We start from the raw sequence: 19,967 nt of genomic DNA, 5'->3' as shown, positions 1-19,967 counted from the left end.
TAAGGCTGTACACGTGTGTGGGCTAGATACATGCACGTACAGCCTTGCATGCTTCTTAAATATACAAGCAGGCACACTTTACACTCTGATCTACAATTGTCTCTGCTAATTATATTGCCTGTCCACCTGCAAGATATGTTAATAAAAAGGGCTGTACCACAACTTGTCCAACTTCTCTCAGTAAAATAATTAAAGGGGTATTCCTTCAACCTTAAAGGATTTTAATTGCAGCAGTAATATGGGTTGTTGAAAAAAAAAACAAATAATAATTTTAAGAGCTATAAGAAGCTATCTGAATTCTGATTTTTTTTTGTTCATAGCTCACTAATATTTGGTTGTCATCATTCAAGCAAAATATGTTTAGAGTGTGAAGGATCTGAAATATCAAAGTGTGACAACAAGAAGAAAACTTTTTGTTCATCCTAAAACAATTCAAAAATTGCATTGCGTCAGAGATAATATTTCATATGTATGCAGCCACACATTTTAGTCTAAAAACACATGAGAAAAGAAAGTCCAGCGACCAAGACTGGGACAGAATCTTTCTGAATTCTGCAACAACTCTAGCTTACCCAAATGGAGCTCCTTACATGAGCTCCATAGGGGAGTCAGGAATATTAGACAACCTGGGTGTGAGTGTGGCCTCTTCTTCTGGTCATTGCATCCTCTTATCATCAGTAGTGACATGAATACAGGATTAAAAAAATGGCACATGTTGTTTTGCAGTCAGTGATACTGCAGCAATCTAGTAATAAAGAAAGCAAACAATGTAACACAGCAACTGGTGTCATAATTGTTTGCTCAAGGCAATCCAGTGATTACACTTTGGCATCAAATAGAAATGATATGACTAAAGATACATGTTAACTAAAATAAGTTATGATCAACATGGGAGGAGAATAAATAAATGAATGGAATAAAATAGAGTAGAGTAGACAAAAAAGAAGAGGAAAATAAGTCAGGAGGGGAGTCAGAATAAGGAGGAAGAAAGTAAAAAGAAAGGAGGGCAGCAGTTCCCCAGTAAGTTCAACAAAGGGAAACGGACAAGGGCATATCAAAGTTTATACATATTTATTAACAAAATACGTTTACTAGACCCAAACTCCCTTTCCACGGGTGACCCAGGAGTACTGTATAGTTAAGTGACTTGCTCAGAGTCACACAGTAGGCACATGGAGGCTGAGGGAATCAAACTCTGGACTACAAGAAGCAGCTCTTTAACAGTTCATAATCTAAATCCTCTGTTCTATCTGAAACTGGATGCATTTTTTTTCTAACCTGGAATTGCAAAATGTGTATAGCTTCAAATGAGGTTATTATCCATATGTTTGGCAGTGTAAAATTGTATCTCATTTGCTGGGATTTAAGAATGTTAAAATCAAAAACAAGGCATTCATTCAAGATCACATAAACTGGTATCAACTGCAGAAGCCTGTCTGGGTGGGGTTGATGATCCAGAAGTATGCTATTTATTCTGGAGAACTATTATACTAGTAAAATGTTAATGGCAACTTTACAACTATGTGGTTCTCATTTCAGGATATCAAAATAAATGTTTGCTGAACCTAAGTTGGAAATCTTAACTGAACTTAACCCTGTAGGGAATTGCAAAAGCTGTATAACTTAAGCTAAGGATTTTATTCATGTGTTTTGGCATTGCAAAATTGTATCTCAGTAACTGAGATTTCTAAATGCTAAAATCAAGAGCAAAGCGTTCATTCAGAATCGCATAAACTAGTATCAATTACTGCAGGGAATCAGGAAGGAGTATCCCAAAACTGACTTTCCACTGTTCCATGTAAATGAAAGTCAGCAGTACCTACAGAGGGAGAAAAGAGAGCGAGAAAGAAGAGGGGAGTTAGTAAGAGCAATAGTAGGTAATTAAACAGAAGAAGATTCTGCTTAATGTTTATTTTAATGTCACTCAAATGGTTATATTATATTACGAGGGATGTTGTATCATGAATTACTAAGCATGAATAAAGGTGAAAAGCAGCATTATAAACAGACTGAACATATTCATTCAAATGTTTATATCTAATTTGAAAGGAAAAGAACATTAAGTTAATAATGCTGTTAAAAGCTATACATTTTAACAATATAAAATAAAAAATATGGTCATTTGAACAAATCATGATGTAGCAGTTTATATTTTATCTGCTCTATGTATTACTATTCTCAGGATAAAGAGGTGTAGGAGTGAATCGTGTTTTACCTGCTTTCAAAGCCTTTGAAAGCCAATAAAGAACTTAGCACTGATAAACAACAGGCAGAAACAGTGTCCTTCTGTGGAACTAATAGCTTTTAAAGATGTTAGTCACTTTGTGACATATTCTGTTTTAAGGGTGACAAGTGAAGTTTTAACAGCTCTTAAAAGTTGTTTTACCTTCTGACTCTGTTCTTTGCCAGCCAGTACCATCTGCTTTTACTTCTTAGCATGAGACTTGATTTTAACAGTATTTAGGTATACTTAAGACTTTTGCTAAATACCCCTAAGTACTTTTAAGATTGGGTCCTCACACCAGAGACATGCTCACCAAGTTTATCTTTTTCTGATTTTGGACTATAATCATAGCACTTCATGGATTACTCCCAATGAATGTCTCCTTTGTCAGGAAGTAATGGTTGTTTTTGATACCTTTGAAGATTGCTCAGACAGTATCTTACATCTGATAAGTATTAGCCTTGTTAGCATTATCTCTCCAGGATGGAGGCTATGACTGTTAGGTCCGCTACTGCTCAATATATTCATCTCACAATCATTTCTGCTAGAAATATACAGGACTTTGTGTCTAACATCTGTACTTTGATTTCTTTACCTTGTGTTTTGCTTGCATTCTGTTTTAACAGCATATTAAAACTACAAAAGAGACCACAGCTCTCTCTGTTCTGAGTCAGGCAGAATTTTTTCCCGCCCTCACACCCATTTAAGTTGTCTTGTTAAATACCACTGTCTTTCTAGTTGCCCGCCTCTTATGTTAATCTGACCATATATCTCATTTCTCTCTACTTTCACTGGCTTATGTGAGTAATCACAAAATCATCATTTTTGAAATCCCACCCCTTCAATTATTTAAATTTATTGGCCATCCTACAGTATTTCATAGTACCAAAATACAAAAGTGACCACCCCTTTCAATCCATCTTGGTGTTTTAAAAATAGTAACACTCCACTAAACCTTATCTTTTTAAACAGGTAAAACTCAAGTTACCTACTTTCACATCTAACTTCTCTAGTGCACACTGCAGAGTGCATTCTTTTCAATCTTACCTTTAAGCATCCCTGTGACTAGCACTTTCTCTAATACCTGCTGGAAAGCACTAGGAAGCCTTAAACTCATACAAACACTGAACTCTCCTTGTTAACAAGGAGAAATTAATAGTAGGCACTAAACAGCCTATAATTGCAAAGTACCTTGCTAAGGAAACAGCTCCTATACTTTACAAAGAAAAAAAAAAACCCCCAAACAAGGCATGTCCAAGGGTCAGCTTCCGGTGATTTCTCCTGTCCACCTGGTGAATCTGGGCATACTGGGGCAATGCAGCAATTGCCTCATGTACACAGACAACCCTCTCCTCCTACCACCCAACACTACAACCTGTGAGAGATGCACTTACATAGCCAAAATGGAAGCAAAGCTCTCTCCACCCAAAATTGTGCTAAACAGTCAAGAGGAGAAGGATAACACCCACACTACACCTCCAGCAACACATAGCCCTTCTAAACCCACACCACCAACACCCACATATAGCAACACTAAATCCACATATGCAGAGGCCCTTAACTGTAACCTGCCCAAGCAACAAAGACCTCTGAAGCTGAAACGCAAACAAACACCAATCACAACCAATGTGTCACATAGTTCACAACACCAATGTGCCACCCAGCAACAGCCCCTAAGGCAAGACAAGGTACCTAACACTTTAGTCATAGGTGACTCTATAGTCCGGCACACTGATGTCCCTCTCACCAGGTTGAATAAGGAGAAAATTACAGTCAGCTGCCTGTCGGGTGCCAGGATCTGCCACATAATGCATGCACTCAAGTCACTCCACAACAAGTACAAATATGACTCTGTCATTGTCCATGTTGGAGTGAATGACTTGAGACTTACCTCCCTGGACTACACGAAAAGAGACATGGAAGAGCTCTCGGATCATGTGGCCCAGGCAGGTATGACCCTAGCCCTGAGTAGCATCCTGCCTTCGCCCAGAATGATACCACAATATAAGGATAAAATGACTGACTTCAACAATTGGCTAAGCTTATGGTGTCATTCAAAGGGGATCCAGTATCTGTCTGCCTGGGATGACATGATTGACAGACCATGATGCTTTGCCAGAGATGGTCTGCACCTGTCGCCCCTGGGATTTAGGTTACTGGCTAAGGCTCTTGCCACCCCTATAGTGCCTTTTTTAGGCAAACTTCAAAGGACAAAACCACCACCGTAACAGGTACAAGTATGCAAAATCTGAAGGTAATGCTACTCAATGCTAGAAGTCTAAACCTCAAAATGCACTCTCTCGAGGCACTCCTAAAAATGGAGAACATCGATATCTGTGCAGTAATTGAGACCTGGTTCAAGGCTCCAGAGAGCACCCCTGCAATACCAGGCTACAACTCTTACCACACTTTTCGGCCACCAAACCAGGACCGAAACACTAAAGGTGGAGGAGTGTCAATATTCGCCAAGGATATTCATACCACCAGGCTAGTTGGCCAACACAATGTGTCTGAAATTCTCCAAGTGCAACTAACACTAGGTAAGACTGCAATCCAAATTGTAGCTTGCTACAGATCCCCCACCATACCCCAAGATTCTCACTACACCTTTCTAAACATACTGGAAAATATTAAGATAGAACCAAACACCCTAATACTGGGTGATTTTAACTACCCTGCCATTAACTGAGAAAACTACTCATGTCCCAACACCTTTGCGCAACGGTTCTTGGAATTCATAAATTCCAACGCCCTGGATCAACTAATCCATAGTCCCACCAGGGGCTCCAATATCCTAGACCTGGTCATTACCAACATGGGAAATCAATGCTCCATACCTATGGTCACCCCCTCGTTAGTCAGATCTGACCATAAGCTAATCACCCTTAACATCCACATCCCCCACCCACACCCAGTAAAGAAACCACCATAAAAAACTTCTCCAAAGCCAACTTTATGCTACTCAAGTCAGAAGTGACAAACTGCATGACACCCATGCAGACGGAAACTGAAAGTTCAACTGCTGAATCCTACACTAAGGCACTGTACGAGCACATCCACTCATGCATGAATCGTGCCATCCCAAATAGAACCAAAATGCTCTCATCCAAAAAAAAGGAAGCCAATCTGGTGGTCCCCTGCCATAAACAAACTTTACAACAAAAGGAAGAAACTTTTGCAGAAAAGAGAAAAATCCCAGTATGCAAAAAACTCCCTTACTAGCCTCAGTAAGAAACTGAGATGCCTCATAAAATCCTCCAAAGCTAGTTACGAAAATAAAATTGCCAAAGATTCCAAAGACAACCACAAAGCATTCTATAACTATGTCAAGAATCTAAATGGCAATGCTCAGATCTGCTCTGAGCTAAAACAGAATGGCATTAAATATACTGATCTGAAGGATATTGCCAATATCCTGGCAGATCGATTCAGTGCAAACTTCACCCCCCTCTCACCCCCTAAATGGCCCATCTCAATACCGGAAGATTGCCAAATTCCAGTAATAATGGCCACACAGGTACAAAACGCACTCTCTAAAGCCAAGAATACAGCATCCATGGGACCAGATGACATCCCGGGCTGTGTACTACATGAACTACAATATGAACTGGCACCTCACCTAAGTGTCATGTTTAATCATAGCCTCATCTCAGGTTTCGTGCCCACTGAGTGGCGCAGAGCTACAGTTATCCCAATCCACAAGGGGGAATCCACCTTGGATCCCAGAAACTACCGTCCCATCAGTCTGACAAGCCTTATCTGCAAGGCCATGGAGCATATTATCATGGAACTTATAAACAAAGACATTGGCGACCTTCAAACACTGGACCCCACCCAGTTTGGGTTTGTGAAGGACCGATCTTGTCTCCTGAACCTGATTGACTTCTTTGAATCAGTCTCCAGAGCCATGGACAAGGGTAAGGTGATCCACACAGCCTATCTAGACCTTGCCAAGGCCTTTGACACCATCCCCCACTCTGGAATCATAGATAAACTTACTAAGTTGGGCATTAATCCCTATGTCACCCAATGGGTTTCTAAATGGCTTACTGATAGAACCCACACTGTAAAAGTAGCCGACTCCAAATCCAGCTCCAGACAAGTGACAAGTGGAGTACCTCAGGGTTCAGTCCTGGGACCGCTCTTGTTTGGCATCTACTTCTCTGAAGTACAGGTCAACACTAAGGGACTCTGGCTAACAAAGTTTGCAGATGACTGCAAACTGGGAGCCATTATTGAATCCCCAAATGATGTGGATACTCTACAAAAGGGCCTTACAGAAACAGATGCTTGGTGCCAGAGCCATGGGCTTAAGCTCAATGCCAAGAAATGTATTGTTATCCCCTTTGGGAAAAAACATGTATCCATGAATTACCATATAGGTGGCAGTACACTAAACACAGAAAGTGTGATAAGAGACTTAGGGACACAGGTGGACAGTGGTCTCACCTTCGATAACCACATTGCCACAACAGTCAGGAAATCCTTCCATGTGGCACACCTCTTCATGAAGGGCTTTTCATCCAGAAAAAAGGAGGTCATTGTCCCACTGTACTCATCCCTCATTAGACCCATTATAGAATACAACGCCCCATTTGGTATGTACCTCTCAAGACATCTGCAACAACTGGAAAGGCCTCAGAAATACCTCACTAAAAGAATCACAGGCCTAAAGCAGATGCCCTACGCTGACCGCCTTAAAAAACTCCAGCTATACTCTGTCGCATATCGTCTACTCAGAGGCGATCTCTGCTTAAGATACAAGGCCATGTCAAACCCAGAGCTGTTGGACATGCTACACTTAAAGAAATCCCAATCCCTCAGAGCTACATGCTCCAGGGATCTAAACCTTGTCATCACAATAAACAAAACATGCTGGAGGGATAGGTTCCTGATCCAGAGACTCCCCAGACTCTGGAATAGATTGCCCATACATGTCAAGCAGAGTGCCTCTTTGGATCTCTTCAAGAGGAACCTTGACAATTGGATGGGAGAAAGGAAATTCACCCCAGGGATCACGTCAGTCGCCCTGCTAGACAGGGGTCTAGGAAAGTAAATAATGTAGGAAGAAATAGCCAGGGAATTGTTATGGCTAGGCTTATATAGGCCCTAGGGCTGATAGCCTAGTACTAACCTATGAACCTATGAACCTATGAATACGTGTGGCATCTGCAATAAAACAGTATACCTCCAAGAATACCCCAGATATACTAATAATTACAGAAACACTGTTAAAATCCATGGAAAACGCACACTCAAACCTATAGGTTACATTGTATATTGTCAAGATAAAGCTGACAAGGGAGCAAGTGTGTACTTATTAAAGAATACCTTAAGTGTGCATTATTGAGAGACTCCGGCCCTATAATGAACACAAAGAGTCTTGCATAATTAAAATTCCAATAGGCAAACTGCTTGATTGATACATTCTGCTTAAAAAATAAAGAAAAAAAGAAACAGTGCTCAAAAATATACCGGCAGGGTTACTGAATAATGTAATCTCTGAAATAATGTCTGCTGGTGATGTCAACATGGACTGGATTAGTCCAACATTTTCTAGTATAGATTCATAGGTTCATGGGAGATTACTAGGATAACAACTTAAGAGCCCTTACATGTCTAGCCAATATAACCATATTTTACCCAGTATATGGCCCCTAGGGGCAAGAGGATGGCATGGATTTATACCTATGCCTTGAGTATCTTACATATTACTCCTCTCCATAAGGGACACAGACACTGCCCCAGGTGTGAATTTGTGATTTCCCATCCATTGATCCAAATTGCATTTGAAGATGGCCAGGGCAGGGCTCTGTTTAATGGAAATTGGCACCTGTTCCAAAGAAGGGGCAATCTCTGAGACACATATCTGTCTCTTCAGCCTGTTTTGTTTGAGTCACTGACTAAGTTTAGATCTCTAGATCAGATGACACTCCATCAGGTCTTGAATTTGTGATTGCCTTCTAGGTCAGGCATAGGTCAACCCTTAATAGTCAGTAGGAGACAGAGTAAAATGATATGGCTTTTAGTCTATCTGAATAGGACATATTTGCATCCTGTATTTTCTATGTGAGGAACCTCTGAGGCTTCGCCAGCTGCTGTATGTACCTACTCAAGTACATGCCAAATGGCACACTGTACATGGTTACTGGGTCTAATGAGGACTGAGTACAAGGAATTATAATTTCCTTGGATCTGGATGCCATACCTTTACTTATAAGTTGTGCCATATAGAAGGACTTCCTCGCTGTGGGTACATGGCAGCCAAAGTTCAAGCTACTGTCTATCTGAGTACCTAGATCTTTCACCTCTGAGTCTACTCTTAGGGGTGTGCTACTGATGTTATAATTTGAAGGAGTATTTGTCTTCCCAAAGGGTATGATAATGCATTTCTTTGCATTTAGTTTTAGGCCATAGTTCTGTCAAAAATCATTTGACTGATCTAGACCCTCCTGAAGGATATCTACCTCACTGGGGGATTCAGTGATTGCCCCAAGCTTGCAGTTGTTGGCAAACTTTGTTATCCAGATGCCTTCCACATTAGCCTTGACTTCAGAGAAGTATATTCTAAATAGGAGTGGTCCCAGCACTGAGCCCTATGGCACACCACTAGTAAATGGCTTCTTGCTGGATCTGGATTCACCAAGTTTAATCATGTGTCCTGTCTGTGATCCAAATGACTATCCATCTGGTGATGTAGGGATTTATACCCAGTTTTGTGAGTTTATTTATAATACCTGAGTAGGGAATTGTGTCAAATGCCTTGATCAAGCTCAGGTAGGCGGTATGTATTGTTTACCCTCATGCATCACCTTGGTGACTTACTCAAAGAACTCCACTAGATTCAGTAGCCATGGTCTGCCTTTGACAAAGCTAAATTGGGTCAGCTCTAATGTTTGGAGGTTTCTTACATCATTATTTATCAGGTCCATAATTATTCTTTCCAGGGCCTTACATATAAAACTAGTTAAACTTATGAGTCTGTAATTTTCTGGGTCAGTAGATGGCCCCCTTCATCCAGAGGGATGACTGTTGCTGTCCTCGACTCTGTTGGGGGCAAACACAGTCTGAATACTGTGGTTAAACAGAGATCCTAATGGGTCTGATAAGTCCTGGTTTAAGTGGCAACCTGGGATATTGTCAGGCCTCATTGAAGCCATGTTTTTAGCCTTGAAGAGTGCAATAGCAACCTGTTCTTTGGTGATAATTGGCAGTGGAGTGGTAGAGGGTACATCTTGCGGGAGAACTGGTGTTCATAGGGAGTGAAATTTGAGCTAAATTTCTTGTCCAGCAGATTTCATAGGATGATACTAGGCTATTGGCCTGCAGGCCCTTATAAGCCTAGCCAAGAATTTTACCCATGTTGTCTCAAAGTCAGCACCTGTTTTCCCTGTCCAGCAGGGACACAGGTGGGATACCAGGGGTATTTTTTCTGTTTCCCATCCAGTCATACATGCTCCTGGTAAAGAGGGCTAGAGAGGTACTCGGCTTGACATGGAGAGAGAGTCTATTCCACATACGGGGGAATCGTTGGGACACAAATCTATCCTGTCAACAAATTCTATTAATGTCATAGACCAGGTTAAGAACTTGTGTGCAGGTTGCACGAGTGGAGTTTGGCTTAGGGATATGCAGCAACTCCATCAAGGCTGGGTCTGAAATGGCCTTGTATGACAGACACAGGTCACCTCTCTGAGCAGTCTGTATCATACCTCCCAACTGTACCGAATTACTCGGTTTTTACCAAGTTTTGGTGTCCAAATAATGGGGTACCATGATTCCCAAGTGGCACCCTTTCATTCCCAATTTTTTTTTAATTTTTTTTTCTTTTCACGCTTTGTAGCTAACGTCATCATGTGCGCAATGACATCAGCTCTATCAGCCTGCTGGAATTGAGCTCAAGGGTTATGCTACAAGTGCAGAAACATCTGCTTTTCAACTTAAGTTTTTGGACCAGCTGCAAGCGTGGAATATACTTTCAAGTTACTGAAGAAAACTTCTTAAGTTTTTGGACTTTGGAGCCAGACTAGCTGCGAGCGTGGAAATTTTCTTCTGTTGTGAAAGTTACTGAAGGAAGCTTTGGAGCCGAATTTGCTTTGTCCAGTTTTTTTGTGCTAAGACGTTGAGAGCTATGGTGAGAAGTTAGAACTGAATTCTGTATTCCCCCATTATTGGCTTTGTCCAGGTTTTTTGTGCTAAGACTTTGACAGCCATGGTGAGAAGTAAGAACTGAATTCACTAAATGATAGCCATTTAAGTTTCAGTCTTCCTGTCTTTCTTGAAACTGCTAATTTGGCATAGGGGTATGTTGCTCTGACTGTAATGCACAGGGTCCTAGATTCAAGACTTGGCAGTGAAATGCATGGTGGTAACACAATATTTTATTCTAGCAACTTTCCAAAATTAAACAAACAAAGTTTAAAATGTGTCCCTGGTTTTTGGCCTCCCCCCCCAAAAAAAAAAAACTGAAAGTGTGAGAAGCTGTGCAAGATGCCTATGGCTTATACTACTGTCATTCTATTTATATATATATATATATATATATATATATATATATATATATATATATATATATATATATATAGGTTTACCTTTATTTTGTTGAATGCTGTATGTGCGACAAGCAAAACGTCGGAAGTACGGCTGCATAGAACCACAATGCCGATTCACCATGTGTTTGAATGGCATATAAGCAAATGCTTTCTTGCCATTAAAACACATAGCTCAAATATCAGAAATGGTTTTCCAGCAAACCATTTTTGACATTTGATCCTTCGATGTTGTCCGCATTTCGGCATTACAGTTCACGGAAACGGTCGATCACAGAAATGGTATTCAATCATTCAAATGTAAACCATATATATACATATATATATATATATATATAGAGAGAGAGAGAGTGCATGTGTGTGGAAGTAGACTTTTATGATGGAAATGTTCTGAATTAGGCAGTTTTGTCAATATTGGTTCATGCATTTTGTTTCATTGCCTACTGGAAAAATGTTCAAACAATAAATTTTAAAATGTGCTCTAACTTAAGTCTAACAAGTGTGCTGTATTATACAAGGAATATAATTTAATAAAGCCAGGAAGGTGAATCAACGAACACATGTATGTTTCTTGTTTTGTGTGCAAGCCAGGGGCCTATGATTTGAAAACAGCCCAAAGGTAATCTTTATTCACCACTGGCAAGATGCATTTTCTTTGGATGTGGTGTGGGTTTCAATGCTGTTTCGATGAATGTGAGTTTCAAGGGAAGAGAAGTTTTAATGCCAAGTCTATTTTCATTGTGAGACAGTGTTGCTTTGTTTGGCAGATATCTATTAGTGTTTGTGCATTGTGATATAAAATGTAAAAATAAAATCAAAATAATCATTGTAGAAGTAAAGCAGTATGCACACATTAGTGTATATGGTAAATGGGGTGAAATAGCCAAGTAATGGGTCATAGGAATGGCTGCAGGGGGACTCTGGTGCCATATTTTGGTTGTTGTTCTTCAGTTTGGGTTTGAAAGTTGGTATCCCACAATTCCATTGGAGTGGGTAGGGTTACTTAATTATGTATGCAAATTGTATGTTAATCAGCATAAAGATTTGTACCTATTTTTCATGGGCCTTGTCCAGATTTTTGATGTTTCCAGGTTGAGAGGTATGGTCTGTATGAGACTGAGTAGAGAGACAGGGCCTCTAGCCTATCTGTATAGGATAGGTGCTTGAGACCCTGGATTTTCCTGGTCAGGACCCTCTGTGGTCTCTCCAACTGCTGTATGTGCTTGGCAAGGTACATGCCAAAGGGAGAATTGTACTCAATAATGGGTCTGATAAGGGAGGAGTACATTAATGTTATGACCTCCTTGTTCCTGGATGAAATACCCTTATTTATGAGGTGGGCCATGTAGAAAGTCTTTTGTACAATGGAGGATCAGTCATTAGTTTGGGTAAGGCCCTCTTTGAGGATGTTCACATCACTAGGGGAATTAAAGACAGCACCCAGCTTGCAGTCATCTGCAACCTTGGTCAGCCACAGACCACTGGTTTTGGCTTGCACCTCAGAAAAGTATATCCCAAACAGTAGAGGCCCTAAGACCAATCCTTGTAGTAGACCACTTGTTACGAGCCTACTACTAGAGGTGGCTTACCCTACTTTAACTGAGGAGGTTTTATCAGTGAACCAGTTAGCTACCCATCTGGTAACATAGAGGTTGATGCCTAGCTGGGAGAGTTTATCTATTATGCCCGACTGGGGAATAGTGTCAAAGACTTTGGCTAGGTCAAGGTAGGTGGGGTGCACCATCCTCCTCTTGTCCATGACTTTGGTGAGTGTTTCAAAGAAGTCAACCAAGTTTAACAGGCATGATCTCCCTTTGACAAAACCAAACTGTGTGGGTCAAGCGTATGGAGGTTGCCAATGGCCTTATTTATAAGGTCCATGATAATGCGCTCCATGCCTTGCAGATCAGGCTAGTTTGGCTGATGGGCCTGTAATTGCCTGGGTCAGTGGATACTCTACCTATGTGTAGAGGGATGACAGTGGCTGTCCTCCATTCATCTGGGATGAAGCCAGTTCTCAGGCTTTGGTTGAAAAGGGTGTCTAATGGAGCTGAGAGCTCATGCCTGAGTTCATGTAGGATACAGCCAGGGATGTTATTGGGTCCCATGGAAACTGTATTTTTTGCCTTTGAGCAAGCATTAAGGACCTTCTCCCTGGTGATGAGGGAAGAGTACAGGTGCTGGGGATGTCCTAGTTTACTGATGGGGGGACAGGGGGGTGAAGTTTTCACTGAACCTGTCTGCCAGCAGGTTGGCTATATCTATGGTATTTGTGTATGTGGTCTTATTGACCACCAGTTCAGAGCAGATTTGGGTGTTGCCTTTGAGACTGAGGACATATGTGAAGAAGGCCTTGTGATTGTCCTTGGTGGATGTGGCCAATCTGGACTCAAAATTAGCCTTAGAGGATTTCACAGTGACCTTATTTGCTTGTTCAGACAAAGGAGACATTGCTTCCAACTTGGCACCTGCTCCTTCTTGGCCCTGGACAGCAATTTTTCCTTCTATTATAGAGTTTGTTTATTGCTGCTGTCCACCAGATAGGTTTACTCTTCCTTGAGGAAGATGATTTGGTCCTGTCAGATATTGCTGATTCCATACAGCTGTGTAGGTGCTCCTATAGTTTTTTGGTGTAGGCTTGGACATTAGTGCTAGTTCCAGCTGAAGGGACAGTGGCCATGAAGCTGCTTATACCTGCTCTGAGGAAATTGTAGTCAGCTTTGGAAAAGTTTTTTTGTTTCACCCTGACTAGCAAGGGGGGGGGGGGGCAGGGGAGATGGTGACTTCAAAATCGATTGCTTTATGGTCAGATCTTACCAAGGAGGATGACACTGTAGGAGTGCTACAGTGGCTACTCATGTTGGTTAGGACCAGGTCCAGGATATTTTCATCTCTCATAGGGGTGTCAACCAGCTGATCCAATGCATTGGCATTGATGAAGTCAAGGAATCTTTGGGCATTCATGTTTGGGCTAGAATAGGTATTTAACTCTATGGTTGGGTAGTTAAAGTCACCCAGGATCAAGGTAGAGGGTTGAATCTTGATGGATTCAAGTAAGTCCAGATAGGTGGAGTGGGCATCCTGAGTCATGGCTGGGGGTCTGTAGCTAGCTATGATTTGAATAGGTGTCTTGCCAACAGTTAACTGCACTTGGAGTGTCTCCTGTGCGTCATACCATTTGACCAGCCTGGAGGTGTGTATGTATTTGATAAATATTGAAACTCCACCTCCTTTGGCTTTGTAGCCCTCCACTTGGGGTCTGAAAGTATGGTAGGATGAGTAACCTGGTAAGGCTGGGGTGCTCTCTACAGCTTTGAACCAGGTTTCAGTGACTGCACAAATGTCAGCATCCTCCAGGGTAAGGAATACTTGCAATGTGTGCAGTTTCATGCTAAGACTCCTAGCGTTTAGCAGCATGACTTTTAAGTTTTGTTTATAAGAATTTTTTATGTTGCTAATTTTGTGCTCATGAACTTTGCCTAAAAAGGGCACTACGGGGGAGGCAAGAGCCTTTGCCAGGAGCCTAAAGCCCAGGAGAGACAGATGAAGGCCAACTCTGGCAAAGCATCGTGATCTGTCAGTCATGTGCTCCTAGGCTGTGAGGTACTAGATCCCCTTGGAATGACACCAGAATCTATGCCAATTGTTAAAGTCAATCATTTTCTGTTTGTATTGAGGTATCATTCTGGGTGATGGTAGGATGCTGCTTAAGGCTAGGAATATACCTGCCTGAGACACATATTCAGTGAGCTCAATCATGTCTCTCTTCATATAGCCTAGAGTAGTACATCTCAAGTCATTCACATCACCATGGACTATGACAGAGTCATAACAGTACCTGTTGTTAAGAGACCTGAGTACTTGTGTGATATGGTGGATTCTAGCACCTGAAAAGCAACTTACTGTGACTTTCTCCTTGTCCAGCCTGGTGAGGGGCACATCTGTGTGTCTCACAATAGAGTCTCCTACGACTAGTATGTTGGGTTTGTGGTTGGGCCTTAGAGGCTGTGAGACACAAACATGTGTACTTTGTGTAATGTTTGGTGCTGCGGGTTGTGATATGAGTGTGTATTTTTGCTTTGGAGGTCTCTTTTGTTTAGGTATGTTTTTGTTTAGAACCCCTGCATATGTAGGAGTGTGTTGTACAGATGTGGGTGGTGTTAGAGGTGTGATGTTCATTGTGTTTGTGCAGACAACCTTCTTAGTGCCAGATGTACTGGCTTGTGACTAAGACAGCAAGGATTCTAGGTTCTTAATGTGATTGCATCTCTCATATATTGTGTTCCTAGATGGTAATAGAGGGTTGTCTGTATCTTCTGGCTGAGTATAGGTGATAGCAATGTATGATCCTGAAGTGGAAAATAATTATGTCAAATACATATGAATGGCTAAAAAATAACCCTTTATTAAACAGACCGGTTTCGGCAACCAATGCCTTCTTCAGTGTATGAAAAATTCTCCAAAAATCCCAACAATTTATAGACACACCCCACCTGTGAGACTGATGGAAAATGCAACCAATATATATTTAAAGAAAAAGAACCCAAAATTTAAACTGAAGTTGTACATAATAGTAAATGCAACCATATCTTGACAATATGTGGCAAATGTAAAGAAAAATTAAACATAAAAATAAGTAGAACATTGAAAATTGAAAAATAAAAAATAAAAAATGAAAAAATATGTTATGAACTGTCCCCAACACATTGAATTAAATAACAGATAAGTAGATGCATATCACTTATGGTGTAGTTATGGTAAGAACATATATCATACAGGCTATCATAACCATAAAGAACATCACATGCAAAGCATGAAAAAAGGCAATGAATGTTCCAACAGAAAACATGTGGTTAACAATTGATGATATGGCCGAATTCTAAAATCCGTGCTTAGTCCAGTGTTCCAATATAATTCCTTCTGCTATGAACGCATCTGGTATGTCCATATGCCTTTTGCTCTCCTCCATCGGACCCTATATGACACATTAAGAAGACTATAAAAAATATGAGATATAGAGGCAAGCGGATAACTATAAACCAATAGTCATAATCATTCATGATGTAAATAAGATATCCAAATCAATATGTTCAAAAAACATAAAACATAAATTGTGCCAACCTAAGTCCTCATACTTATAAATGGTCATTTAGTCCTGGAGGGAATAGGGCGCCCAATTTAATGATCCAATGTTGTTCCTTATGAGTAAGTATTTTATGCCATCCCTGGGGATTACTACGATCCCCCAGAATTCTATCTATAATTATAAAAGAAAACTGTGCATCAGGATGTATTAGTGGGCACATTCCCTTGTGGCCATTGTGGTTCATGTAAACAAGTCAACAAAAGTAAGGAATTTACAAGCCGTAATACCAGTAAGGTGTATCAATGCAGAATATTTGGTAACTGTAGCAGCAGTTGGGTGGTCTATCTGGCAACGTGTCAGTGTCTAGCTTTTTATGTAGGCCAAACTTCTAGACCACTCAGAACACGCATCAATGAACATAGATCAGACATCAAAACTAGGAAGGAAACTAATGCCTTATATAGGCACAATCTGAAACATCCTGATGCACAATTTTCTTTTATAATTATAGATAGAATTCTGGGGGATCGTAGTAATCCCCAGGGATGGCATAAAATACTTACTCATAAGGAACAACATTGGATCATTACATTGGGCGCCCCATTCCCTCCAGGACTAAATGACCATTTATAAGTATGAGGACTTAGGTTGGTACAATTTATGTTTTATGTTTTTTAAACATATTGATTTGGATATCTTATTTACATCATGAATGATTATGACTATTGGTTTATAGTTATCTGCTTGCCTCTATATCTCATATTTTTTTATAGTCTTCTTAATGTGTCATATAGGGTCCGCTGGAGGAGAGCAAAAGGCATATGGACATACCAGATGCATTCATAGCAGAAGGAATTATATTGGAACACTGGAGTAAGCACGAATTTTCGAATTCGGCCATATCATCAATTGTTAACCACATGTTTTCTGTTGGAACATTCATTGCCTTTTTTTCATGCTTTGCATGTGATGTTCTTTATGGTTATGATAGCCTGTATGATATATGTTCTTACCATAACTACACCATAAGTGATATGCATCTACTTATCTGTTATTTAATTCAATGTGTTGGGGACAGTTCATAACATATTTTTTCATTTTTTATTTTTTATTTTTCAATTTTCAATGTTCTACTTATTTTATGTTTAATTTTTCTTTACATTTGCCACATATTGTCAAGATATGGTTGCATTTACTACTATGTACAACTTCAGTTTAAATTTTGGGTTCTTTTTCTTTAAATATATATTGGTTGCATTTTCCATCAGTCTCACAGGTGGGGTGTGTCTATAAATTGTTGGGATTTTTGGAGAATTTTTCATACACTGAGGAAGGCATTGGTTGCCGAAACCGGCTGTTTAATAAAGGGTTATTTTGTAGCCATTCATATGTGTTTGACATAATTATTTTCCACTTCAGGATTGTACATTGCTGACCTCTTGTTATTTACTTGGTTTGGTTCGGCCGCGCATCTACCTACCTGCATAGCATCATGTTGGTTTGAGTATAGGTGATGCCACCTACAACTATTTCTGCATATTGTTGGCTGCTGCCTTTAAGACTGCAGACATAATTGAAAAATGCCTTATGGTTTTTCTTAGCCTTGTAGGCCATTTTTACCTCAAAGTCTGCTTTCAGGGACTTGACTAGTTCCCTGATTCACTTGTGTAGACTGCTGAGGGACTTTTTCTTTATTGTGCACATTTGCTCTTACTTCTCGACAGGATTTTCTTTCTTTTGTTGTACAAGTTATTAATACCAGGAGTCCACCAGGGTGGCTTGTTTTTGCACTTCGACCTGGGTTTATTTTGGTCTGATACTGCCATTTCTATGCATTTGTTTTTATGGTCATACAGGACTTTTGTGTACACCTCTGCATAGGTTTCTTTGTCTTTTTGATTTGGGGGAGCTTGTAAACTAGCTATGCCATCCCTTAATAAGGAGTAATTTACCATAGAGAAGTTCTTAAAGCTATGGGGGTTAGGTGGGGGATCTAGTTTTACCTTTATTTCAAGAGAGACCACTTTGTGATCTGCTGTTACCTAAGGGCATTACACTTGGGGGAGGGGGTGCAGTACTCTCCTATATTTGTGAGCACCAGGTCTAGGATATTTGTTCCCCTAGTGGGAGTGCAGACTAGCTGCTGCACGGCATTTGAATTTACAAAGTCAAGAAATATTTGGGCCTGCATGTTAATGGTCATGTATACCTCCAGGTTAATGGAGGGGTAGTTAAAATCACCCATGGTTATGGCATTTAGATAGATGGTGAGTGTTTCTAGTAACTTCAGATATGATGTGTGGATTTCCTGGTTCATGGTGAGGGATCTATAGCTTGCAAGAATATGGTAATGGATTTTTTCCATGGTTGTTTGGACATGGAGTAGCTCAAGCATATCATATTGTTTGACCAGCCTTGAGGTATGCTTATCCTTTATGTAGATTACACCTCCACATTTTGCTCTTTCATGTTCATTGGGTGGTCAGAACGTATGAAAGGCATAATAGCCATGCTCTGCCAGAGTGCTTTCCATGGCTTTGAATCATGTTTCAGTAACTGCAGAGACATCAGCATTCTCCAGGGTGAGGAGAGCTTTCAGGGAGTACAGCAGGGGCGGCCCGTGCTATCGGGCTGCCGGACTGCAGCCCCCTTAACAAAAAAAAAAAGAAAAAAAAATGTAAAATATTCGTGGACTTCGCGCATGCGCAGTAGTCCAGACTACTGCGAGTCTACTGCATATGCTCCAGGCAGTCCAGGTAGGGAAACATAGAAGACGTCTGTGCACTGACTTGCTGGGAAAACACGTCAGGGCTGGACTGCAACAGCAGCAGTCAGCGTCGGGACTGTGGATTAGGGTTTGGATCGCGGGACTATGGATTATTGCGCGGGCATTTGGATTAACGTTATGGAGAATGGGCAGCAAGGACAGGTAAGTGTGTTAATTATTGTTTAGAATGGTAGGGAAGTGTGTGAATGAATGTATGCCTATTTGAATGGACTGGTGTGTGTTTATTGTTTAGAATGGTAGGGAAGCCTATTGGAGTGTGTGTGTGTGTGTGTGTGTGTAAATGCCCCAGGTGCTCATGGTGGTGTGGTAGGGAATACCTCAGGCTTAAACCCTGTACCCTGTATGCAGGTGTTAAAGACTTGAGTTCCCAACCCACCACCATTTGTAAAAAAATTGCAGATTTTTGCCTCATATTTGATCTGATCTGTTCCTCATAATATCTGTGGTTTGTAAATGTTCCAATGCTTGATATTTGATGGTGTAGTAGTAGCATTGTTGCCTCACAGCTGCAGGTTCTCAGGTTTGATTCTTGGCTGGGGTTCCTTCTTTGTTGGGTCGTTTGCTTGATATTTGATGGTGTAGTAGTAGCAGTGTTGGGGGTTCCTTCTTTGTGGGGTCTGTTTGCTTGATATTTGATGGTGTAGTAGTAGCATTGTTGCCTCACAGCTGCAGGTTCACAGGTTTGATTCTTGGCTGGGGTTCCTTCTTTGTGGGGTCTGTATCTTCTCCCTGTGTTTGTGTGGGTTTGCTTTTGTGTCCTCCCATGTTACGAAGACATGTCTGCATTATTTCTTCCTGGGCCTCTGCTGAAAATTGTTTTTTGTCCCAAGTCAGACTGTCCTGATTAACAAATGTTAAATAAAATTGACAGGCATTTGAATTTCAGACTTCAGGTTTCTGAATGTTTAATTTCTTACATATTTGATGGTGCAGTGGCAGTATTGTTGCCTCATAGCTACAGGATTTGTGGTTTGATTCTTGGCTGTGGTGCCTTCTTTGTGGAGTCTCCATCTTATCTCTGTGTTTGTGTGGATTTGCTCTGGTATCCTGCCATTTTACAAAGACGTGTCTACAGTATTTCTCCCTGGGCCTCTGCTGAAAATTGTTTTGTTCCATCAGAAGTAAAATTGACAGGCATTTGAATTTCAGACTTCATAGTCTTCAGAAAATACATAGTAAAACAACTTTTTATTCTAGCAATAAATATATAGTAACACAACCTTTTATTATAGCAATTTTTTTATGTTTATAAGATGACTATTTGAAATATTTCCTTATTTTTGGGACTGTAATACCCTGTTAGTGGCTTTGTCCAGGTTT

Source organism: Protopterus annectens, chromosome 2.part1 (genome assembly GCF_019279795.1).
Source record: "Protopterus annectens isolate FY-2018-M chromosome 2.part1, PAN1.0, whole genome shotgun sequence".
NCBI classification, from domain to species: domain Eukaryota; kingdom Metazoa; phylum Chordata; order Ceratodontiformes; family Protopteridae; genus Protopterus; species Protopterus annectens.
Note: the sequence above shows the minus strand (reverse complement) of the source record.